This window comes from Aedes albopictus, chromosome 3 (genome assembly GCF_035046485.1).
Source record: "Aedes albopictus strain Foshan chromosome 3, AalbF5, whole genome shotgun sequence".
NCBI lineage: Eukaryota > Metazoa > Arthropoda > Insecta > Diptera > Culicidae > Aedes > Aedes albopictus.
Window position 1 is genome coordinate 286,205,547 of NC_085138.1, and position 27,277 is coordinate 286,232,823.

Here is a 27,277-nt window from a genome sequence, read left to right on the forward strand (position 1 = left end):
TATTTTTTGTTCAACATGACGGAAATTAGTCCGTTTGACGAAGTAAATTTCTACCCTAATTATAAATGTACGATTTGACATAACATTGGTATTGAAACTAACATTTTTTCATTGCAAGTAAAATGATGCCGTGGAGATTTGACTTCGTTAATCACAAAAACTTTCGTAGATATCCCCAGAAACATATTCTTGAATGACCTTGTTTGGCACTTGTCAGTGCTGTGAAATATCGTGACCATCACCAGATAATCGTTAGACCCTATTTCTGATGTCAGCTTTCCCTAGTGACACGAACTAGCTTGTATGTCATGCCCGAAATGACGTGGTCATCATCTTCATCTTCTTGGCGTAACGTCCTCACTGGGACAAAGCCTGCTTCTCAGCTTAGTGTTCTATGAGCACTTCCACAGTTATTAACTGAGAGCTTCCTCTGCCAATGACCATTTTGCATGCGTATATCGTGTGGCAGGCACGAAGATACTCTATGCCCAAGGAAGTCAAGGAAATTTCCTTTACGAAAAGATCCTGGACCGACCGGGAATCGAACCCTTCACCCTCAGCATGGTCATGCTGAATACCCGTGCGTTTACCGCCTCGGCTATATGGGACGTGGTCATGTTTTGGGAGATTCGCTTTGTGTGTGCTTCCTAGCGGAGCTGGACTGATTGCCAATTGGTCTATGCATTTCTTGACGTCATGCTGCGCTTGTTCTAACCCGTATGTATCTTTCCGCATATCGTTTTGTTACACCGAGTTTAGACCATTAATGATGAATTTCTTTTTTCATGATTTTCACCCTAAAATCTTTGAAAAAGCAAAATGTGGAATTAATGTTTTTGCGTTGCTTATGAAGAGCAATCAATTTTTTGGAAATTATTAATCAATTCGGAAGTGCGATCAAATGTTAGGAATATGCCATTTTTACAATAGATTTTACGTGACAGTTGAAGAGTTTTTAAAGAAGGGAACTTTGAATCTGTTGCGTCTAGAGAATGTTTTGAGAAAGTGCAGAGGATATTAAGCGATTCGTGTAATCCTCTCTTAAAAGTTCGTCTTTAGTATGTACCTTCTTAGTTTATGGCTAGTTTCCACCTCGTACGTACTGTGCAAACAGATAGGACAAGTAATGGTCAAGTAATGATTCCGCTTCAAAATTACTTGTGCAGTTCGCAGATGGCAAGTAAGGAAAAAAGTGTAACACTCGTAACGCCTCCCGTGCGAATCAAATGGAGCTGTAACTTTTCCTTGCGGAAAAATAGTCCGCGCTATTATTCCGTAAGGAAAAGTGACGTTTCTCCCCATACTGGATCAGTTGTCAAAATTACTTGCGGAAAAAGGTGGAATTTTACTTGAGCGCTCTACTTGGCAACAAGAAACTAAGCTTTACTGAAATATTTTTGGATGGATTGTCGTAGTTATGCAGCTCAATTAGATTTAAAATTGGTTTTAGGAACCCTGCTAGAACGTTGAAAAAAAAAATGCTACTAGAGATATTACATACGGATTTTAATAAAAACTAAAAATAAATCAAAGTTTATTCAAGTAACCAAACATTAGGAGCTACAAAGTAACATTTTTTTTTCAGAGTGAATAAACGTTGTTTTAAGACAAATTTTTGTGAAAGAATTTGAAAGAGTTTGCGGTGAAATTTCTGACGATGGATAATGAGGAAATTTTCAGTTTTATGGCACTGATTCGATAACTTTTTCGGTAACACCTGGGAAGATATCAAATTTCTCCAGGTGCAAATGCCAAAGCTCCTGAAAAGCAGTTTCATAGTAGTTTTGTCAGATTTGCTAGAAAAATGACTGAAATATGAAAATAATCGAGAAGTACTTTGCAGCGGAAGTTTTGGAAGATTCCTAAAATAATCTACTGAAGAAATTCAACCATCTCCTGATGTAGATCCGTATCAAATTTTTACGAAAAAAAAACAAAAGTAGGAATGTTATGTTGAATTTTGAAGACAACATTTGCAAAGTTCTAGGAATAATTCCAGATGGAATTCGTGGAAGGATACCTAATCAAATCTGGAAAAAATCTCTAAAAGAACAGATTATTGTTTTGCAGAATTCAAGAAGAAAGTTGCGCAAAAGTGGGCAGCGAAAAAGTTTTAGAAATTCTTGATAATTTTTGACGCAAAGTCTTGATATATTTCAAACACTTTTGAAATTTTCCGGAGTAACGATTGTATGGCGAAATTCAGAATTGACTTGACTTGACCACGTTAGAAGCAAAGACGAAATATCACTTTCGAGTAAATGAGATTTCAAGTTGTCATCACTTTTTCATCCTATATACAAAATGTATGGAGTTTCAGAATCGACACCATTTTCTCCGATTTATTGTAATTTTTCTAATAATCATAAAAATAATATTGAAAGAGTTCCAGAAAAACTGGAATCTGAAGAAATTCTTCATATGCTCAGCTCAAAATCGACAAAATGATTACTTACACTCCTTTCCATCTATCGCCAGAAAATAGTGGCTTACTATAGTCCAGGTCCTTCATTAACTCCTTCAATAATAGAACTCGGAATTCTCACACGAATAAAAACATTCGAAATACTTTAAGAAACACCTCCAGAAGTTTCAGCAAAAATTGTGTCTAAAGTCTCATAAAATATTTTTTGCAAAACTCAAAAGCGATGCTAAATATTAGGCAAAAACTTTAATAATCAAACATCTTTGAGGGATTCTAATGTTTTCAGGGAAACATCTTCCAGAAATCTAGCAGATATGCTTTAAAAATTAAAACGTTTGTGATGAAATAACCCAAGAAGTTGGCAAGCAAACTCGATAGGACGAACTAATCTAAAAATTGAGAGTTTCTTTTTTAAATATCTTTCAAGTTTTCTTCTTAAAATAATATTCATTTTCATAAAATTCTAATGGTAATCTCGAGATGTTTGTCAATGAGTTCTTTCAAAAATTTTCTGAGGATTTTTTTCAGTATTTTTTCCAGAGGTTGTTAGTTTAAATCAATCCATATTCCATGAATTCTTGAACAAGGGTTATCCCAAAAATTCTGTCAGAAAGTTTGGTAGATATCTTGGAATGCATTCAAGAATTTCTAACAAAGTTTCATATTCTTTCACGGCAATTTTTTATAGTCCAAGATTCTCCGTGATTCATACTTAAAAATCATTCTAAATTTATGATTCCTGAATTACAACTGATTTCTCCTAGAATTTTTCACGAGAATGTTTTAGAATTTCTCCCGGATGTTTTCCCAGTATAGTTCATTCGTGGGATTTCCCAGAGTTATTCCTGCGCTTTCTCCGATGAAACTTTCGTGGTACTTTCTCGTGGACTTTCTCTCAGGATATTTCTCACATGTTGTCGCGAAATTTCTTTTAGAGTTTCTCTCGGGATCCTTCTTCAATGATTTTCCGCGATCTCTTTTAATGTTTCCCTCAGGAGTTCTTCTCGGGTTTTCTCACACATTCTCTACAGGAGCTATTCCTGGGATTTCGAAAAGAGAATCTCCAAGGATTTATTTCCGAAATTTTCAACCAATTTTCTGCAGGATTTCTTCCAGAGGTTTTCTCTGTACTGCTTCCAAAGCCCCTCACAAGAGTTTTTCTGTAGTTCCTAATGTTAATTTTTCTAAAAATTTCCGTGAGATATCTTCTAGAGTTTCTCTTGGGATTTCTGAAAGCACTTCTTTCCGGGTATGAATGGTTCTCGTAGGATATTTATTAGTACCACCTGGGACGTCTCATGGGACTTTTCTTAGAATACTCTTTCTGGTGCTGCTCTTGCTGATATTTCCAATACAGTTCTTCCTACGATTTGTTTTAGACGGTTTCCAAGCTTTTCCTGCACACTAAAAACAGATTTGAACATGCTGTTCTAATCTCGGCAAAAGAATGGAAAATAGCTAATATCTTGACACTCTAAATTAAAAGGGTAGTAGATATTTCCAGGATTTCTGACGGTGATTCTCCTGAGATTCTTCAAAAGGTGTTCTGGGAATTACTTCCAGAATTTTTCTTAGAATTCCTTCCGGAGATCGTCCTGAGCTTCCAAATGTTCCGAATGTTTTGGGATTTCTTTAGAAGTTGTTCCAGGAGTTTTTGCAGGGATCTTCCAGGAGTTTTCCATGGAATAGCTCTTTAGAGCGGACACTCTCTGTGCAACTCCTGCAGAAATTCTTGTAGGAACTCTAATAGAGCCTGGAACAACTTTAGAAGTCACGGAACAAACACCAAAAAAATCTTGGAAGAAATTGTGGGAGCAAATCTGGAAAAGCTGTGGATGGAATCTTGGGAGAAAACCCATGGAGAAATTTAGAAAAAAAAATCTGTCATACCTTATATGAATTCTCAGAAAAACTTCGAGAGAAAACACCAGAAAAATTCTGTGAAAAACTGCGAAATAAGTTAATAAACGGATTGTGGTAGAAATCCAACGAGCAATTCCGGAAGGAGTTCGAAGAAGAATCCTGGGTTGAGTTTTGGTAAAAATCCTCAGAATTCAGGATAGATTTCTTAACAAATTGAACTGAATGAAAGAGAATATTTAGATTATACTCAGATAAATGCTAGGTTTAGTGCACATTTACATCAAATATTGTGTAAAATTACATTATGATCGTTTAAATTTTCGTCAATTATCGCGTACACAGATCGAAAAAAGAGTGTAAAATTCTGTTACATATGATGCACATGATTGGAGCGTGTGATATCACAGAAGATTACATGACAAATAATGTAAAAGACATGAAATAACATGTAAACTTCCTTTATATGTCATGTAATTCAGCATGACTCCATATGTTTACATGACATATAACACAAATTTACATGATATACCATGTAAACCATCATAACGCTAAGTTTACATGACTAAACTGAAGTTTACATGATGTGTAAATCTTATTATTTTTATCTGTGTAATCTACGACGGACTTCAACCGTTTACACAACTATTAGCGGAAATTTACACGATCATAATGTGATTATACACAATATCTGATGTTAATCTGCACTGTATCTAGCATCCCCCTTATGTGCATGATTTTTTGCTGAATTTTACATACACAGATCGAAAAAAGAGTTTAAAATTTTGTGATATATGGGATATCATAGAAGTTTACGTGACATATAATGTAAAAGTCATAAAATATTATGTTAACTGCCTTTATATGTCATATTACATATGCATGTAATTCAGCATGACTCTGAGTGTTTACATCTAGGTTGACATGATGTATGCACAAATTTACATTATATATCATGTAAACCATCATTACATTAAGTTTACACAGCGTAGAGCTCAGTTCACCGCATCCGGGTCCAGTTCCGGCTCCGGGTCACGTCCGAAAAAGAAATGTACTCGTATGACTTTTTATTAAGATCTATTGTATTTGAATTTTCTTAGATTAACAAATTGTTGATTCCATTCTCGGCTCCGTAAAGTTTTGTATAAAACAAATGAGCCTAAATAAATAAATCATCTGGAAAAAATATAAAGTTTACATGACTAAAAAGAAGTTTACATGACGTGTAAATCTCATTGTTTCTATCTGTGTATTTCTCTGTGTAGATTTTCTCCAAAGTGCAATAGTATCTATCGGTATAGCCAGGATAATTGGTTCGCAGCAGAGTCGTCATAATAATCCAATATAAATCCATTATACTCAAAGGTAAATACGTCAGTTGTGTCAATGGCATCGTTACTGAGATTATTTTAATGTAAACTTACGTCCGTTTATTCAAGTAGCAAAACATCAACGACATACCTGAAATGAGAAAGTGAAGAATATAAATTATAATTAGGATTTTTTATAAAATATTGGACAATGCAAAACTGATCATAATAATCTCATCGTCAACGCAAATAGTGCATCAACTGATAATAACTCAAAAGAAGCTTGCTAAACTTCTATATTGAAAGTTTTTTCAACTGCTTCTGGAGCAAATCATTAAAAAATCTCCCAGATTTGTATTACTATCATAAGGCAATCCATGACGACTTTTCGCGATGGGGGTGACAGCTAAAACTGTAAACACAGTGTGAGTACAACTTAACAAAGTTTCGTCAAGTGTCGTCGGTGCTTAACAAATTCCTTTGTGTTCAACTGTTCGATTGTCAAAAATACATGGTAAACAAAAAAAAAATCAGCTGATCGCATCTGTCTCATGGATTGCCTTATTGTCACAGATATCCGTCACTACATTGGTTAAGTGGTTGCATATCCTCAATCCCCATCCTTGGACAAACTTTTGCGACTACTGCTACTTAAGATACTAGTACACAGGGTCAAATATTTGAACATAGGCGCTGTCCATAAACTACGTAGACTCACTTTTAGTCATCTCAGAACCTCCCCACCCCCTCCTCCCTAGTAGACTTTTGTTAATACAATACTTTCGAAATTTGAATGGAGCGTAGACTTCGACCAAACCCCCTAAGAGTCTACGTAGTTTATGGGACAGGCCCTAAGAAACCAATGCTCAAACATCTTGTTTGACTCTATCGAATTTTCATTACCTAGTGTCAAACGGATGTTGTTTCTTGAGTTCTTTCCTTGTCAAATATTTGATCCTGTGTACTTCAGGCCTTAGTGTCAAACAGATATTTGCTCTTTAGTTCGTTCCTTGTCAAATATTCGACCCTTTGTACGTTGGGCTCTATTGTGCCACATGTAAATTTGCTGTCCACTGATCAGCTGCTCTTTCCTGGATACATCCATGGTCCAACTTACTAATCGTTTGCGTATTCGATCGATTTAGGCAAACCATCCCAAACCAGCCAGTCATCCCGGTTGTCCCAGTCTCTCCCTTGCTCCCAGCTGTGAGCACGGATTGCACCAGCCACCACCACCTTAACAAGGGAGACTATACGTAGGTACCATTGTGTCCCGTGCTCGCTGGCTGTTGGCAGACAGGTTCAAAACCCTCCACACTGCGATCCGCTTCCAGCCAGATTCGAACGAAGAAGCCCCGCGCTATTATTCACCTTCAGCTCAGTCAGCACAGCATCCGACAGCCAGCAGCTCGGTGGTCTGCTGCGTGTGATCAGAGGTGATCGCGAGACGCGAAGAGGTGGCGAAGCGCGACGATCACTGCCGCGGCCGCGCTGCGCTGCTGCTGTCGATCGAATGAACAAACCAAGAGGCGAACGAAGTGCGAAGAGGAATCGCGAGAATCCGACGTGCGGCTGCGGAGTCGAGCGAGCTGCCATCGGCGAAACCGGGGGCCGTCCGTCAAGTTAGCGAAACGAGGTGGTGATGAGTGGCGTGTAATTATTATTTTCATTTGCTCTTGTTGTTTGCAAATAAAGCAAATAACCCGAAAGATAAAGGCGCAAATGATGTATTTATATTGTTGGTGGTTGAAATTATCCATGTGCGCGCTCGCTCGCGCGCCCAGTCGTCGTCGCGTCGGAGTCGGAGTCGAAGAGGTGTTTGTAACGGAAAGGTGAGTGTGGTCGCGCCGGGTGCGTTCGAGAGCATTGGCGATTCATGGAGAAAAAGAGCGTGATTTTTCGCTGAATGCGAATCGCGCGATGAGCAAACTTTGATTCTCGGAGGTGATGCTGTTGGAGCTGATGCAGTTGTTGTGCGCGATGTAGACACAGACGTTTTTGTGCTATTTTGTATGGTTCATTACTTCGTGATTTGGGTTGCTTTTTTGTTGGGGCCGCAGCCGTCCGTTGTTCCATGACGGAACGGTTTTTTTCTTGGTTTGGGCCGTGCGCGCGCTCTCTCAAGTGGGTGGAAAAATGAGGCATTGTGAGTGAGGTCGAATTCTACGAGTTTGGTCTCAAAGTTCAAACATAATTGTTGGTACGCTCAATTAAGTGATTTTGGTATGTTAGAAAGGGAAAAGTTCAATTCCGAAATAATTCTGGTTTATTGTTATGAGGAGGAGGTTATGGCATGTTCCTAAGGCTGCTGGCTTTCAAATCATCAATCAATCAAAACTTTGTTCAATTCTGTTGAGAGCACGTGTTGTTAACCACAGAACCATTGTCTGAACTGTTGTTCTGCGCCGATTATCAATAGTTCGGATACCATCTCTTTCTCTATAATAGTACAATGATTTCCTTCCAATCTGTAAATCTCAAAAATTGCTCTCGAATTTTCTACAGCAATTTAAATTTTATAAATAAATTAGCCTCCCAACTCCAAGTTATTACTTCTAATTTGCAAAATTACCACCCCGTTCCGTTCCATCGAGCTAGCGCATTCTGTTCCACAGACAAGTTAATCAATTTCCTGTGCTACCAACACTTGCAAACAACTGGCAGCTGATTGCCAACGAATACAAATCACTTCCTGTACCATGAAGCACGAAAAAAAAAGAACTAAATAGGCAAACAAAAGTTATTAAATTAAATTGACTCAAAAGTTTACGTTTTTCGCTACGAAAATCATCTCCGGTGGCGTCGTCCGTACCACCGTCCTTTTCCCTGAACATCGACCGACGTTGTTGCTCAATCATCCGTAATTTCCAAAACTACTGCTGCTGCTGTTGTTGATGTTCAAACTGCTGTATGTTCTTGTGGTCTTGGGGGCTAATTTGCATATTTAGCTAAATTACCTACCCAAACACACCAATTGGTCGAGGCGGCTCAAATTGGAGCGAACTTCTTCTCGATGCCTGGCTGCCTGTGCGCTGCGCTGCGCTGCTGACGGAGGCGAAGCCGGAGAGCGAAGACCACCACCATCCGCAGTAACAGTACCTAGAGCACAGCAGCGATCGCTCGAGTTGTTCAGGTTGTGGGGAACGTGGTCCGGCGAGTTTGTGGGCGACTTGTCTGAGATTGCTAGCCAAATTCTGGTCGACGTGGTTTATGAACAGCCCCTCACCAGAAGATTTTTGACGCTCGTAGATGTCATCTTTATTAGCGCCCACTTCAGAAAGAGAGTTCGCTTTCTCATTGCCCAAAATCGAGCAATGTGAAGCTAAGCCATCCATATGATGCTGGCGTATGAGCGTTTTGACAAAGCATTGACCGTACTATCAGTAGAGAGCCTAAACTATCGGTTAAAAAGAAGTAGCGATCAGGTGGACAAGTGCAAATGTTTAGCCACTAGCTGAGCAACGTGTACAGAACAGGGCTTTTGAAGCATTTGCCTTTAAAATCATCCTCCATGGAGAGCTCTAAATCTACAGTGGGTCTTTCGATGCGAGAGTGAACATTGGGATTCACGAACTCATACTAAAGTCTCTGGAGCAACTTTTTATTGTATTTTAAGAATTATCTTCATTGAATCGTGCAAAGAAATCCATTGTATTACGTAACTACTACAACAGTTCTTATAACACGCGACGCGAGATAGACACAACATTTATTATTCTTATAAAACGTTAAAAAGGAGATATAATTACCTTTAAAAGGTAATTATATCTCCTTTTTAACGTTTTGTTAGAATAATAAGTGTTGTGTCTGTCTCGCGTCGCGTGTTATAAGTGCTGTCGAGGTTCTTACGTTAGCGCAAACCCCAAGAAGTGAAGTGACTACAACAGTTTCCTAGAGTACGCTGGACGGAATTGTGCGAAAATAACTGAGACAAATTGCAGGAGAATTTCGTGGCAGACGACACTGAAATACTGCTGGAGGTGCTGATGGAGCAACTACTCGCAGAAATTGCTGTTGCAACCGTTGAAATAACTCCTGACGGTATTTTCGCAGAAATGTCTGAAATCACTATAGGAGAAATCTGAAAACATTTCTCATGAGCGAGCTCATGAAGCAATCCAAAGTGGAATCTCTGAGTAGTTGAATACTGGATTCAACCTTCAGAGACATCGACGAATGCCTCGTGGAAAATTGCCCGTAGCGACAGCTTGCGAACGATGCCGTGGTGTCCATCGTCTTTCTTTCGGGAGAAAACTGAGTTAGTTTTCTAGCAGACGTGATCCAGCAGATCTAGAGCTTTTGAGTAAGAAACTCACTCTTTCACATATGTATCTATGGGTCTGGTTCATTTATGTATGCACCTGAGGAAAGCACATGCATCATCTGTATCAGAAGTACCAACAGCAAGTCAACTTCATGCGTACTGTAACCGAAACATGGTGGGGAGTTCTTCGTTGGACGACTGGGTGTCTTATTTGTAGTCCGTTGTCTAGTGTAAAGCTATGTTCAGTCTGACTGAAGACGGTTTGTAGTGTCTGTTGAGACAAAACGAGGAGGTTCTGGGCCCATTTGTGGACCACGCTTATCATATTCGTACGACCTAAAAATGTTTCTGTGAGTCTACTCGATTGCTATATGGAGGTTACCCCAAAGAATACATTTTCCCGGAGTGAGAAACCAATTTGCTTTGACTACAAACTTGCAGGCACAACTATCGAACTCACTACTCAGGTGCGATGGATTTGGGAGTTGTTTTGAATTCCTAGCTGCAGTACGAACTACCAAGCGAACTACACATCTTCGATGTCGTGAGCATGACGTCTAGCGTATATCTAGGGTTTAATTTTTGTTTTGCATAAAGAAAGACTTCACTGACATTTACCGCCTGAAGTCTCTGTATTACTCTTTGATTCGTCTGATTCTGGATTACTGTTCAGTTGTCTAGAATCTTTATTACAGCAATGTTGGTAAAGGGATCGAATGCATCCAACGACGTTTTCTACGATATGAGTTGTTCAGTTTACCTTGGGAAAACCTTTTACGTCTGCCAAACTACGAAAACCGTTGACAACTGATTGATCTGGAACCGTTTCGAATTAGAAGAGATACGTCCAAGAGCACTCCTCCTTGCAGGTTTTTTGCAAGGTCGCATTGATTGCAGCACCATTCTCGAGTAAATCAATCTTTACGTTCAGCTACGGACGTTAAGGAACAACTATGCGTTCAGAATACCTTTGCACCGATCAGACTACAGCTCCAACGACGGGATTGTGGGAATTCAGTATTATTCAAACAAGTATCCTCTCTGTTTGACTACCACATTAATCAACAGATTTTACGCCGACGCTTTTCGATAATCTTCCTACAACGTAGAACCTAATTTTTATTTTTGTTTGTTTTGTGCATTTTAACATAAGAGCTTAAGGCTTTTTACGATATCATCAGCATCGGCAGCCATGTTGGATATGTGGCTCGAAATTTCAAAGTGATAATTCTCTGCCACCAAAGTGAATATTCTTTTCAAAAAGTATTATCCCATATGCTCACTCGCAGTGATTGCGGTGATGCTGTTTCTGCTGCGTGGCTGTAGAATCGACTGTTTTTTATCACTTCAAAAACTCGAGGCAAACAATCATTGAATAGCGATAAGTCAATGATTCGTTTGAAAGTTTAGTGATGCATCATGACACCTTACGCTTTACTTCTTGTTTGTTTGTTTCAATAGCATTATTGGGACAACACTAGTCTGCTGATGAGAAAGTATTAACAAAAAATATTCCCTTGGTTTGGATCCCTTCGTATTGCTCGATTCAAGGCAATGAGAAGGCGGACTCGCTTGCCAAGGTGGGTGGTATGGTCGGCGAGATTTATGACCGACAAATCGCCTTTAATGATTTTTTCTCAATTGCTCGTCAACGAGTCTTGATCAGTTGGCAACAAGAAACGGGACATTCTATTCTCCGCATGTGCAGAAGAAACCGCGGTATAAGGGGTTGGACAATGGTTCTGAATTTACTAAGATGTTAGCTTTTGTACTCTCTTGGCTCGGATTTCTATCGAAAATGGTTCTCAGAGCGCTATCGTTGTAGCTGTGGTGCCGGCTATCAATATATCGACCATGTCGTGTGGGAATGTCGTATTCGTGGTCGCCAGGGTATTGCCCGATCCAATTTTTGTACATTCCCCAGGACCAGCGAGACCACAATAGAAAGACATTAGATATGTAGAGATGTAGAAATCGAAGAGAAAACGGGGAGTCAACAAGAGATCGCGACAGACGTACGTTGCCACGAGACGAAGACCTGTTTGGAAACTCTAGGCAGTGTGTGTGAGACGGTTTTAGTGGTACATGAGTGCAAGAGACCGGCTTGCATGCTGAAATTGCAAGTGTGACAAAATACAGTCAAACCGTGGTATGGAAATTTCGGTCGACCAACAAGCGGACCAAGATGGCGCTGGATCGGGGCAATTCAGCACGACATTACAACTTACCCCCCTTCCACAGCTTTAATGATTATGGAAGAGAACTTTGCTTCAAGAAGGCCACTCTCTAGTTAACGATCGTTATCCAGCCTGAACCACACGTGGAGCGAACGGCATCAGCCGCACCTTACACTAAAATTGCCGTCTAACCAACCAATAGTTATGACGTTTAAAGTGTAATTTTCACTCTTTTCTACCGAAAATTCTCCATCCGAGAAACGCCTTGGGATCCGAGAGTCAAAAGAGGCCTTGTGAGCCCACCCGGAAGCTGCCGTTGGTTAGACCAGCAGCTTAGAGCTTAAGCCGCCCCTACTGATGCGATTCCCGGTGTCAAAAGTTGTTTCATGCAAAAACAATAGTTTGAAATGAAATTGGCTCCGTTATGCCTAATGGCGCATAAGCCTTCAAATAAATGATCAAATAAAAAACGTAGAACTTCTAAAGCGGAAAACACTGGTGAAGATATTGTTTTTCGCAGGTGCTCATTATCTGTTTCTTTGCATGCGTTGGTGTATAAGCTTTACAGATTCAATAGTGACCGTCCATTAATGACGTCTCTGGGGAGTCTCTGATTATGCTACGAGCTATGTATTAGGTATCAGGTATCAGAAGGCTGGCTTCAGAGGTACACGGGTAAACATCCGAAACCCAAAACATGACGAAAAATTTATGAAATCATAAAATATGCCGCTTCATGATAACATGACTACAAGTCATAGAACCATGCCGCTGAGCCATAAAACCATAAAACTGCGGCATGAAGCAATGCAACAAAACAAACGGGTGCGAGCTTTGTACTAAATGCCACCCATCAACGTCGTCACCACACGGTCCACGCACACTGTCAGTGGACTGTGTCGTTGCGTTCACACCAAGTCTGTCGGTCGGTGGTAAAGTGTTACCTCGGTCGCAAAGACGACCGATCTTGTTTGCATCGTAGCAAGCTCCACCCACACCCATTCTGATTGGCTGTGTTTCGTGGTAAGACAAAGTATTCTTTAAATAAACATAAAGTGTAAAACTCTACCCTTATTAATTTTTCAGCAAAAAGAACAGCAGGAAAAAAGGAAGGGCGTATGGTTTGCATGCAGAAACCTCCCATAAACGATATTTTTCTTTATTACCTATGACGGCGCTTTATTCAAATAACTGATATGAGGATCAAAATTCCTTTCGCATCATGTAACATAAATTATGCTACCGGAGTTAAGAACTACCAAAAAGTAATTGGAACAAGAAGTTAATTTAGTTTAACATTTGTAGCTAGTTTCCATTTGATGGAAATCATAAATGATAAATACGAGTTCCTTAAATAAGGCTTATGATTTCATAAATTTTCGTCATATTTCTGCTGTACAAGCGGCATGACCTCATGCCGAAAATTTATAATTATTGGCAATTTTTACCGATGGAACAAAAATCATAAACGATATGCACGAGTTCCATGAATACGGCTTATGATTCCATAAGTTTTCGTTATGATGCAGTGTACATGCGACATGATTTCATGCCGCAAATTTATAATTATTTGTACTAAACAAAAGAAATGTAGCGTCGAAGCTATGTCACGGCAAAACTCGTCATGATATCATACCGATTTTTCATGGTGTATATTTATAACATAAAAACATACATTTAGCGCCCAATCATGACGCATTTTACCAGTTTATGGTTCCAGGTTTTTACCCGTGTACGTTATGCTCCATTAACCTTTCAGGACGCGCGCCATCAAGCAACCAAAACTGCACCGCGTTCGCGCTATACACGACGAGCGAGGTTTTTTGGTAGTGTTGAACTTTTTACAACAGCGCGCGTGCTGTGTGGTTAAAGACATTTGTGCTATCGCCCTATATATAAGCCTTTTGCATCATCTACATGAGGGAGATTGGGACCAGGGATGGGAATAAGGAAAGGGAAAGGTGATGAAATAGGAAGAAGTGCCCTAGATGAGGGTATGGACGCACAAGCGCAACGAGAGCTCATAGCCTATACTACAACAGGTTTAATCGATGCCCTAAAAAGGACACTGTAAAACGCATAAGCGTTAAGAGAGCCTATAGCTCATTTGCGGTAGTTCAATATGGCACAGAAAGGCACGTCAACGAGAGCATCGTCAATATTCAAGAAATCATTTAAGCAAATACTACGTTTGAGCGAGTGCTTGCTTAAAAACGAATACAATTTTGTGTAAAAGAGTCACTGTAGACATCCTAAATTGGGCGGCATGGGAGTTCACATGAATAGGCATGTTAGCCAGACGAACACCACAGATGTGATAATCGACAATGCGTGTCAAGCATTTCAGAAAGAACGAGGTAAACTGATAGATCTGGAACTCATTCCTTCTTTATAAAACACACACACCCTTCCGGGATAGAACTATACAGTAATTTTACGCCATGAAAATACCCAATACAAAACTACAAGAGTTCAAAACATGTTTGAAATTCTCAAATCCCTCTGGAGAAAAATAGGACAAACCCCTATTTGCTCCTGGAGATTTGAAGTAAGCAGAGCTTTTTAGTGCCCACTAAATCGATTCTATAGCCACAACCCTCGGGGCGGAAGCGAGAGATTTGAAACTATACAAAAGGCTGGTTTATCCGAAGATATTTTGAACTTGAACAGATCAGAATTCCATTCAGGAATTTATGTATAAAAAATTGGCGAAAATAGGCTACGAAAGAAGAGGGGTGTCAAAAAATGGCAAGAAAATGCTACATAATTTATGGATGCTTCGGATCTTCATGATTTAACAAGACTAGGAAAGCCACGCACTGTAAACCGCACATTTGGGTAGCACACTGTAGGGTGCAAGTTTTGTTCTGAAGCGCATGAATGCGTGCGTACCTACGTCTTCTTCGTCACACCATCGACTCTTTTTATGTATGATGTTAAATCTCGCTGTTTCTTCTGATTTGTTTGTTTGTATTTGGTGCGTGTGTAATTAACTTCTGAACAGAGATCAAATTCGTTGTTTATCTAGAAGTATTGACTACAATCTTAGCTACAAACATTGAAATTGCATGTCACTAACTTGAGGGATAGTAGCTGTAACTATCATTTTTGAAACACCTGCCAGCAGCGGGGAATTCTATATTAAAGCACAGGAACTATTTTAGATTGGTCAGCAACTGTTACGCTATGCGACAGTGCAAGACCCTGATAATTGGGTTTTTAAATTTAGAAAAATTTAATGATTTTATATTTTTAAACGAAACAGCACCTTTTTGTGAGCCACTATGATTTTTTTTCAGATTTTTAGAACTTTATTTTGATACCTAAAATAAATTTCAAAGAGATTTTTTCAAATCACCTTTTGACAGCTGGGTAGCTGTATGACAGCTCCGCCCAGTACAAAATCCGACGAGGGGTGATTCATCAGATCGCTCCCATACAAACTTAATATTGATTTTTAAATAGGTTCCCGGGCACCAAAATTAATGAAAATTTGGATTTCGGCTCAGTTTTGCATGCAGATTTTGAATATAGAATTATCTCAACACCGCTAAAGAAGCCAATTAGAATGAATATTATCATCAGAAAAGTTGTTGGGTCAGTTAAAGTCTCACAGATGATGAGTCTATCTGATAGATAGCGCTAGCAAACGTGTAAACTTTTAAAACCTCATGTCTCAGAATCCCGATAACTTAGAAAGACAGTGTTCTCTGAAAAGTTGAATTACTCAAAGAGTTTTCCTTGAAACACTTCTGAAAATTCCTTGAAACACCTTTGAAAGTCTGCTAAATCTTAGAATATATTATAGCATAAAATAAGGTGGGTTTGCTGGCATTGTATAAATGTTAAGATTGTTGAAACACATAAGGCTGAACATCGTAGAAATGAAGAAAACCGAGCAATCAAAAACACTGATAAAATCCTCAATCCTGAGTCTCACAGTTACTAATTAAGCAACCATTCGTGACTGTCTTAACGAGTCGACGGCGCGACGTTGACAGTTCCGAAGAACACGACTGGAGATTTCGATCGATGCCGAACCAATAGCGTCGTCATCATCTGCTTCCCTTCCCACACTAGCAGCAGCACTCGAGTGCAGTTTCCGAAATTAATTAGATTTCTTCGAAATATTTCCTGAGAACCCAAAACGTCCAACTCCAATCGAAGTGGATGATATCAAATGTCGAGGAGGAAGTGCAGCAGCACGACCTGCACCGTCGCGTCGTCGTCACTATAGCTGCTGGACCAAGATCCATGACTCGTGGGGAGGATGGAGTCTGCTGGAAAGCAAATGAGCTAACAGTTTGAACTTCCTTGGTGGGATTGGGCCTCAGGAGGGGCAAGGAAATTGCAAACCATCTTCTTCGGTTTCTTGTTGACCCGCTGCCCACCACCAGTCAGTCGGTGTTCTTCCTTCGCATCGCATTCACACCAGCAGAATCAGCGAGAACATCCAGAATGCGCAGATGTTCCCGGCGATGGACTCTCGCGACGGTCGCGACGCTCGACGCTCGTCGGGGACGACGGACTGAGGGAGTAAAAACAAACAAAGGAATGAAGAATTGGAGGAAAATTTATGATATCAGCACCCGGCGATCTTCGTTGGGTGGTTCGCGCGCGTTGCTGCTGCTTTTGCTGATGACGCGGATGGATGGAGGAATCAGCAAACTGGCGGCAGCAGCGGCAACGACGAAGACACGCAAAAGTCTGAATTCCGTGGAAAGTGAACCTTACCGGCATCGCCGTATCGGACGGGTCCGGGCCCGGACGACGACCGGCGGTCAGCTCGACTCCGCCGCTGCGCAGCACCCCCCGAAACCCAACGACCGGGGCGGTGAAGAAGTTGAAGACGCTGCTGCTGCTGCTGATGATGACGATGATGGTAATGGAGAGGCAGAAAGCCAAGGCGAGTCGAGCAAGCACGGCACGGCGCGAGAAGTCAAGTCGTTTGAACCTTCTTCCTTTCCTCGAGGGGCTGAGCAGCAATTTCGCGTGCAGCAGCCTTCTTCTATGGGTGGAAGCACCAGGGCGCTGCTGGCTGGCTGCGTTTTTTTCTTGTTTTAGTCGTGAAGGTGGAACTCGATGATAGGCGATCTTGTTCGGCTAATGAGATGATTTTCGAAGGAGAGTCGAAAGGAGAGTCACAACACAGCACCACGCCACACACATTCGGACATGCAGGTCACAGACTAGTGGATCTGCGAAGCTTGTGCTATGTTTTGGTAGTTCCTTCAAGAACCCCTCAAGATTTGAGTTTAATTTCTACTGCTAACTTTTCCTCCAAAATATGTATTCTCCAGGGATTATTTCAGAAATTACTTTAGGGACACTAATACCATTCAGTCATTTAGCAAGAAAAGAAATTCTTTCAAGAATTCCTCCAGAAAGAAACCTTCTAGAGATTTTCACAACTACCCCTCAGGAAAGTTCCAAAAGATTCCTGGAGGAACTCTTTGAAAGAATTTCCAAAAATATCGCGATTTTTTTTAACTAAATTAATTTTCGATAAATACATACATCGAAAAATTTCTGAAAAAATCCTTTGCTGACTTCTTGAATGAATCCTTGAGTTACTGAAGGAGTCTCAGGAGATATTTCTATAATAATTCATAAAGAAGTTTTGGAAGGAATCCATGGAGGATTCTTTTGAAATAAATCTTCTGTCTTATCCCTGTTGGAATTCCTGGAGATATTATTTAAAAAATCCATGGAACAATGTCTGAAAGAATCCCTGGGAAATTACTGAAGGCATTCTAGAAGGAGTTGTTGCAGGAATTCCTGAAAGCATACCAGGAATCTCCCTTGGTGGTGTTCTTATAAGAATTTATTAATAAATATTTAAAACGATTTCTGAAGAAATCCCCTACCAAAATTCACGGAGGATATTCCGATACGATTCCCGTAGAAATTCGTAAACGTATTTTAAAAAGAATCCCCGAAAGAATGTCTAGAGAAACGTTAGGAGAAATTTCCTAAAAGTTCAAAAAGGAATCCCTGGAGTTATTTCAGAAGGGGGAGCGGCCATACATTAGGTCAACAAGCTTTGAGGAAGGAGAGTGGTTCAGCAGTGTGACAAATCATACACTAATTTCAGAGGACATATACTGAAAGTGTGCCATTGGGGGGACTTGGGTTGAAAGTATACAGTTTTTGTGCGACGGAGTTGATAATGAATCAATGGAGCCATTTCGAAAGGAATCCATAGGTTGGAGGTTTGCTAGATATTTTTTTTGGAAAATTTAAAGAAACTTAAGGCATCCCCAAAAAATATTTCTGAAACAATATTTGGAACATATTTTTGAAGAAATCCATGGAAATTTTTTTAAAAGATTTTGGAACTCTTGAGTTTCTGCAAAAAAAAAAATCGCTGTAAGAATGTCTAGAATCCATGGATGATTTTTTGAAAGAAACCTTGGTGAAATTTCTTGAAGAATTCTTCGGGAGATTTCCGAAGGTTCCTCTTGAGGAATTCCTGAAGCATATTTTAGAGGAATTTCTGAAAAAATTCATGGAAAATGTTTGATGAATCTGTGGAAAATTTTCCGAAAAGCATCTTTGGAGAAATCTCTGGACAAATTTCCGAAAAAATCAAAAATGTATAAGCTGTTTCAAAATTACCACTATTATTGCTATCAGGTCTGAACAGGTGGTTCGTAAAGGGCTGGCAAGGAATTTTTTTCGTCTTTTTTTTATTTTTTACCCTTCTTACACCCATAAGAAGGGTATAAATATCGCTCGAAAAACCGACTTTCGATCCGAGGCCCGGAGGGCCGAGTCTCATATACCAATGAACTCAGCTCGACGAACTGAGCAAATGTCTGTATGTGTGTGTGTATGTGTGTATGTGTGTGTGTGTGTGTGTATGTGCGTTACAAAAAAGTCACGCACGTTTCTCAGCCGTCTGTCAACCGATTTGAATTCTCTTGGAAGCAAATAAAAGCTACTACATCCTAGTAGAACGCTATTGAATTTTTTTTCGATTGGACGTTTGGTTACCGAGATATCTCTCGAAGAGTTATTCATCTAAACTTTTTAAGATTTATGACCAAGTGTATCATAATGAATATTTCGGCCGTTTGTCAATCGATTTGGGTTCTCTTGGCACCAAATGAAAGCTACAGCATCCTAGTAGATCGCCCAGGAGTTTTATTTCAATTGGACATTTGGTTACAGAGATATCTTTCGAAGAATACTTGGGAGTAATGCAGGTTAACTTTTTGAGAGATTTTTGAACAAGGGTACCATAATAAATATCTCAGCCGTCTGTCAACCGATTTGGGTTCTCTAAGCACCAAATGAAAGCTACAATATCCTTGTAAAAGGCCCTGAAATTTTATTTCGATTCGACATATGATTACTTAGATATCTTACGAAGAGTATTTCAATAAATTCCTTTTTTATTTATTATTATATTCACTTGTTATCTTGCATGAGTTTTTGACCAGTCTATAGGAAATTATTTTTCAATAAATAATGCTGACCTCATACAAAGTGTATACTAGCAGGTTATTGTTTTCAACAAATTTATAAATAACAAATACACAGGAATTCTAAGAAAACTAACAATATGTTAAATGAAAGCTTTGAATTTATATATTGTGGGAAAAATGCAAGCCAAAATAACTAGCTAATGCCAAAACGGATTAACTTAGTAGATATATCATTTTTGTCCTTTCTACACCATAACCATGAATACCAAGTACTTCGGAGCTAATTCAATTGACTGATTAAGAGATATTAGACAAAGTGTATCTCGTTGATTTTCTTACCCATTTGTTAATCGATTCAAGATCTTTTGGCAGTTAACAAAAGATACAATACTCCAGAATATGTAAGCTATTTTTTAAACATTTCATACAAGATTCTAGAAGGTGTCGGGCATTTCTGGTAGTTTAGTCCATGGTCCATGATGCTATTTTGGAAACCAATCCACTAGATGCCAAATCCACAATATTTTCTAGAACTTTTGATCCATCACACAAAATAAATATCTTAAATACAAATAATACAACAATAGTTTTAATAAGTGTAAGAAGGGTTCTGTTTACCATAGGTGGATTAAATCGGGTTTTTATTTCTGTTTTTGTTAACCTACAGCCTCCCCTCAAATGGTGTTTTTTTGAAAATTCTAAGAAAATTTGAAACAATAGTGAAGTTTTCAGATTTTCTCCATTTTTTTCGGTTCCAATTTTGGTTGAAGATTTTCTAGAGTTTAAAAGAAATCACCAATAATTCCTTAAGATGATTAACTAACAACTGGACTTTTTCCGGATTTTTGCCAAAATTGATTGCTTGAGAAAACTGTGTGGCATGGAATCTGCTGTGAAATTTTGTAGATATTACTTCGTATTTAAACATAGCACAGAAAACTATGATATTTTGTAGATTTTTTGAATTTCTGAAAAACATTTTCACTTCGTCTCCGTAATATTTATCTTCCTGGATACTATTAAGTATCCAGCCCACATACGATAATTCTGAAATTTTCAACAATATTTTTAGAAAATCTGTTGAAAATTCTTTTACAATTATTGTAGCTGGGAAGTGCGGCAGAAAGAAAAAGGAAATTACAAACTAATCAATTAACAATTCTTTTGGAAGAGTAGCTATTATTGATTGAATAATTTCCCAAATAAACTTCCATTGCTTGTTCAAAAAGTTTTGTAAAAATTCCAAGGAGATAGAAGTTTAAACTGTTTCTCGATATACCTCCAAAGCTATGTCAAAAGTTCTTTTCAACATTTGATTTTATGCTATTTTTCACAATTGTATGAACATTCATTTCAAAATTTCTACACTTTTTCTCATTCTCATTCTCATTCTCATTCTCATTCTCTTTCAATAATTTTTGCATTGATTGCACTGAGTAAAAAAGTAATCAAGAAAAGTGTGAAAAAATTAAAACGTATACAATTTAGTTCCATAATGGGGCGGTAGTGCACAAATGGATTTTTTACCTAAATAGAATCATTACCTTCGGAGTGTTTAGAGGTGTTTTAAGGCGTTTCAACCGATTTCGGGTCGCTTCAGAAGTGTTTAATAGAAGCTAACGGGTATTTCATTGTATTTTCAAGTCGTTCCAAGACGTTTCACGGCGTTCCATGGAGCTACCGGGGGGTTTGGGGGTTGTGCGGCCAGACTAGTTCTACAAAAAAGTCAGCCCTGTTAATCTTTTCTCAATATGCCTCTCAATCCCTACATACTCCCCCTGTCCTACTATCTCATCATTTTAAAGGTAAATTTTTTTCGCCAAAACATTCTCTTCGTTTCCTATTAACTTTATTGTATCGCAACTTACAATTGCCTTCGTTCTAAAAACGATATTATCAATCAACACCAATTATCCATAATAATTGTGATCATCCTCATTTCCAACCACCTTCATGTCACTTTTATTACCTTTGTTTAATCTTAATCAGTCCAATATCATCTTTCATCTCTCATCATCATCATCTCTCATCATCATCATCTCGCATCTCTTACATCTTATCTCACGGCTCTTATTTCTCATCTCATATCTTTCATCTCCCATCTTTTATTTCTTATTTGACATCTCTAATTTCTGATCATCGTCACCATCATCTCTCATAATAATTATAACCATATATCATCCCGCATCATCATCTCTCATTTCTTATCTCTAATCTCTCCACTCACCTCTCTTCTCTCATCATAATCATCTCTCATCATGCTTATCTCACCTCTTATCTTGCCTCTCGCATCTCGCATCTCTCATCTCGCATCTCTCATTTCGCATCTCACAACTCTTACCTCTCATTTCTCAACTTTCGTCTCTCATCTCTCATCTCGCTACTCGCAACTATTACCTCTTATCTCTCTCATATTCCATCTCCCATTTCTCATTCCTCACATCTCAACTTTCGTCTTTCACCTCTTAACTTTTATCTCTCATCGCTCAACTCTCATCATCATCGTTATCTCTCATCTCTCGATTAACGGCTACGCAGTCTTGGGATTTAAAAAACGAGTTGTTTTATTCACCCGACGTTTCGACACGGGGATAGTGTCTTCCTCAGGGGGGAAATAATTACTATCGTTTTTTGTCAATTGTTTTGTCTAATTGACAAAAAACGATAGTAATTATTTCCCCCCTGAGGAAGACACTATCCCCGTGTCGAAACGTCGGGTGAATAAAACAACTCGTTTTTTAAATCCCAAGACTGCGTAGCCGTTAATCGAGAGATTCAACCATACAGTCGTATTTCAATAGCAGTTATCTCTCATGTTACATCTCTCACCACTTCTATCTCATCTCTCATTTCTCATTTTTCATCTCTCATATCTCATAACTCATATCTCATCTCGCATATCTCACCACGCGAGAGGTATATCCCTTTCAATCCCTACAAATGTCATCAACTATCTTCGAAAAATACCAAATGATATGCATGATGACATTTACCTTAAATATTGGAGATAGAGTGGTTGTTCGGATACTTTTTTGTAGAACTGGTCTGGCCGCACAAGTTTTTCATTTTCCACATTTTCAGCCCAAGCTTCTGAAATGAGCTGTAGGTGATTGAATCTAAACATGTCGAATGTAATTTTCAGCACTGGTTTCAAGGCGTTCCAGTGGGTTTCCGAAGGCTTTAAGGTGTTTCAAGGAGCTTCAGAAAACGTTTCATGGGGGGTCAGGGGTTTCAGGTGAGCTTACGATAGTTCAGCGTCACATCACTAGTTACGCTTGTAGATTTGATGACACGTAATAAAAATTAAGGAGCTCGTGGAGACCCTAAACAATCATTGAACTTAATACTTGATAAAACATAGTTGCATAGATAAATGTGAGCCTGAAATGATCACTAATTATGTTCAAAGAAGTTCTTGGATACCTCTCGATTCCTTTCCCTTCCGACTTAAACTCGCCATTGCTCCCCATTCTATCCCTTTCCTATCTCACCTTAAAGCTAACCTTTAGTCCTCCAACTACAGTGTAACATACAGGGCATTTTAAAAAATGGTGAGAAGTTAAGAAAATTAAAGAATTTCTCGCGTTGTTTTAGATAATAGGATTAAGAGGACTTCAAAGGGAGTTTCATGGGAGTCTCAGGGAGGTTTCACGGAGGGCTTCAAAACGTTTTTGGAGGTTTCAGGCAGATTTCCGTGGAATTTGGGGGCTTCCATAACAGTTTAGAAGCTTTCAGAGGGGTATCAGTGGGATTTCATGGCATTTTCGGAGAATTTCAGAAGCCTTTAGGGAACTTTGGGACAGCTTCGGAGCCTTTTAAAACGGCTTCAAAGGGTTTTCAAAAGAATATCAAGTCTTTTAATGAAATTTCAGGGGACTTCAGAGGGTTTTCAGGGATTTCCAGAGGCTTTAGGAGCTTCACGAGTTGCATTAGATACCAGTGTGTTTCAGAATGCTTCACTAGAATTCAAGGGGAGTCTGTGAGGAGGGTCTCAGGGAAATTTTCTGAGGAGTTTCAAGACGTTTCGAGGGTTTGAAATTTGAGGAAATTTCAAAGGCAATGAAAATTTATGACAATTAAAGTGAAAGTCACATTACATTGCTCGAAAAACTGCAATACGCTTGTTTGAAACATATTTCGACTTTCCTGAAAAACCCAGTTTGGTTACATTTTCTAGTATTAAGAAACACCAGGCTTAAGTTTCTGATTGTGACGCTCAAAAGTATGCATGACGCAGAAGACATTGCTTCAGTTTTTCATCTGTTTGTCTGTGATGGAGCTTCCCAATTCGAATCCAAACGCTTCGCGTGTGGTAGTGTGGAAGCCTCGAAGCAAACCGCAACTTCGAGAGTGTGTTTCCGACTTTAATTAACTAGGTTATGGCATTTCTTTTCTTTTGTTTGAGATTATTAATTTGATTCAATTATTTTTTCCAACCCGGTTTCCGTCCAGCAGCGCAGTGCTGCACGCTGGCGCTGGCTCAAGGGTGTGGGTTAAATAGTTGACAAACGATCAGGGCGGAACACCAGCAATGAATGGCCGAGAAGCGGAACCGGTAGCAGCTGCTCCGAGCTGTGCGCCGTGGGAAGGTGGAATCGGTGAAAATGATAGTTTTCGTTACGATGATGTTTGGAATGAATTAGCAATTTAAAGTGGTGCCAATGAGGGTCGTTTAGATTGTTTTTTTTTTTTCTCTGGATGTTTCGAGGAGTTAGCTAGTTAGTTGTGTTGAATTTTTAATTGTTAGTTCATAATTTCAATTGCAGATTACGTTGAACTTACCTTTAGGAATGAAGCTAAAAAGTGGATGTAGACGAAGGATAGAAGTAGTCAAGAAGATCCGATCGCCGTATGATTTATATCATCGGTCAATGACTGAAATCTAAAAAGAAAACAGAAAAAATAGAAACAGGTTATAGTTGAGTCGATTTTTAGGAAGTTTAAGAAGTTCAAATATTGCAAAAATCAAAAATATAAAAAATGCGATTGAAAATTTTAGACATTTAAAATCACGCGGGAATGGTTGAGATCGCTTTATCAAAAGTATGTCAGCTCAAAACCCCATTTTCTGATACATCAAACATGTATAATCTATCTGTAGTGTGTCCGTTCGTTCGACTATGATACAACACAGCCTGGTTGTTGGTGCTTTTGGCCCATTAATTTCACAATAAGTGATAGAGACACTTCGTGCAAGCCATTCTGATTGTCTAACACCACACGCTCGCGTCAGAATACCCATTTTTTCATTGCTATCTCTGTCGCTCTTCAAGAGGCCCCATTTAAAAATACCCATTTTCAAGTTGGGCGGCCCAACTTGAAAATGGGTATTTTTAAATGGAGCTTCTTGAAGAACGACAGAGATAGCAATGAAAAAATGGGTATTCTGACGCGAGCGTGCAAGCAAAATCCATTTCTATGCTTCAAATTTATGATATTTTAATTTAATATCAATCATACGCTTCGACTGCCCCTCTTCATGTGTTTTGATTACAAATTGTGTCTGCAAGGACTTCCCCTCAACCAATCTAGCCCCTCTCGTTAGGGGTCGTCCACTATCTACGAAGTATTTTTTATAGAGAGGATGAAAGTATATTTGGATAAAGCTTAATATGAAATTTTAAAATGTTACCAACGGTAAGGAAAGATTTCGGGAAGGACGTGGAGTAGTTTATGGCAACACCTCGTACCTCGATTTGCCTATTTGAATACAAACGCCTCACGCCAAATCATACGTCAAACGTGCGGGGGAGAATGCGCACCTTCCCCCCCCCCCCAATGCTGATTGTTGGGAAGTCCCCTCTCCGAACGTCCCCAAAATCGCGCAGAATCGAGTTGGTACGGTCGGTCGGTCGTCGTTCGTGTGCGGGGTTTTCGACTTCTTCCAGACCAGTCAGAAGGGGGGCTTGGAACCAGCCGCAGAAGAAACAGAATGAAATTAACAGCAGTATTTTGATCCAGCAAAAGTCGGCGGCGACCCTGCTGCGTGACTGCTGGGGCTCCACCACCACCGATTGCGAGCGAGAATCAAACATACCTACGTACAAGGGAGTATAAAATAGGTTGGTATGACTGACTAGCCCCAGCTAGATGGGTGCCCCAGTCCATCCAGTAGGTACGCGCTAGTACGCGCGCTCCATCCTCAACTGAAATAGAAGTTCAAGCAAACAAACACAGCGGGAGAGAGACAGAAACTAGTGGAGGATTTCGTTTTTCCAGTACAGTTGTTCTTCGAATGGTACTTGCAAGATATATGGAATCAGATATAATGAATTTGAATCAGAATCAGTTTAAATTTAATGTGTAATTTTGAAAACACTGAGACTGAACGATTGATCTCTAAGATAATTTGGGCGATCAAGATTGACACAAAAGTGTATAACAACGTATATTTGACTTCAAGGAGGTTCAGTGAACATGGTACATCCGAAAATCTGAAGTCCAAGGTAGTTTGGCTGACACAAAATACTCTAAAAGTATCTTTTAATAGTTTTAAGTTTCCAAGAGCTCCATAGAAAATGGTGTAACATACTGGAACCACTTTAATGCAATGGGATGAGGATGCATACATTTAAAACAGGGCATAAATAAAAAAAGTGTGTTTTGTACATTAATTCTGTCAGCACTTTGAATCAACGAACCTAATTCTAGAGGGCCTAAGATGACTTTAGGGATCATTTGGTGTGCTTCGGTTGTGAAGGGGGGTTTGTGGTGGTGTCAAAAGCTGTTTCCGGGGATTTAAGCCCTCTTAGAGGCGCCTTGACAACCCCTACGGTCCCCTGAAACGCCTCTGAGACTTTTTGTGAAAACCCTGAGACCCCTTGGAAACTTGTGAAACCCCTGGTACGCCCCTGATACCCTCTGGAACTCCCCAAGATTCCCATAAGATCCCGTGAAGCGGCCCTGATACTCCCTGAGGCACCCATGAGAAACCCTGGAACCCCACGCCCTGAGACCCAGTGGCGTAGCTAGGAATTTGGGGGCCCGGTGCGGAACAAAATTCGTGGGCCCCCATGAAAATAACTGATCGCACTGTTGTATTTTGTACAAAACGATGAAAAAAAAAAAACCAATGAAATCCATCAATGAACGTAAGATTTATTCTAAGAATTATGTCGATTTTTTTTATTAAACTATTTGGGAATTGTACCAAGTAATCATTAAGGAATTCCTTCAAAGATTGCTTTACCCTTTTCTTTAAAAAAAATCTTTCTTGAAGAACAAATTGTTCTCAAGAATCTTTCAAGTCATTAATGCAAGGATGTTAATGCAAGGATGTCATTCAGTATTTCGATAAGCACTCCTTCAGGAGTTCTTACAGTGTTGTCTCCGAGGATGTTTTCAAAAATACTTCAAAGTACTTCAAAAGATTCTTGCAAAGGCTTCATCGAGTATTTCTCGAAACATTTGTTCAAGAAGTCCACCAGGGTTTCTATAAATAATATCTCTGAGGATTCATTTAGAAGATTCCAGAAAAAAATGCTACAAAAAAATCTCCAAAGATTTTTTTGGGACCACATATTCTTCCGAAAAAATAAAATCGGAATCGGGTTTTGTATGGGTATCCCGATTAATATTTCATAATCGGAATCTCCGTCCAAAAAATAGTCGAAATCCAAAATTTCATTATTTTTGGTGCCCGGGAACTATTTTTAAAATCCATATAAAGTTTGTATGGGGATTTTTTTTTTGTTCGGGGTGAACTGTCATTCAATTCAATTCAATTCAATTCAATCGATAAAATTTTCATTCTACCCACGGAAATTAAAACTGTTTAGTTAATTTAACCGGGAACACAAAGGAATTGAAAA

General features: G+C 39.3%; 1 protein-coding gene across 1 annotated transcript in view; it reads right to left on the minus strand.

Annotated features, from left to right (window-relative positions):
• LOC109418781 (frizzled-2) overlaps window positions 1-27,277 on the minus strand; it is a 155,980-nt gene that overhangs the window by 98,800 nt on the left and 29,903 nt on the right. Inside the window, exon 2 of the mRNA XM_029857133.2 lies at window positions 24,249-24,348. The gene's annotated coding sequence lies outside the window, so the exon portion shown is untranslated. The remainder of the gene's footprint in view (window positions 1-24,248; window positions 24,349-27,277) is intronic.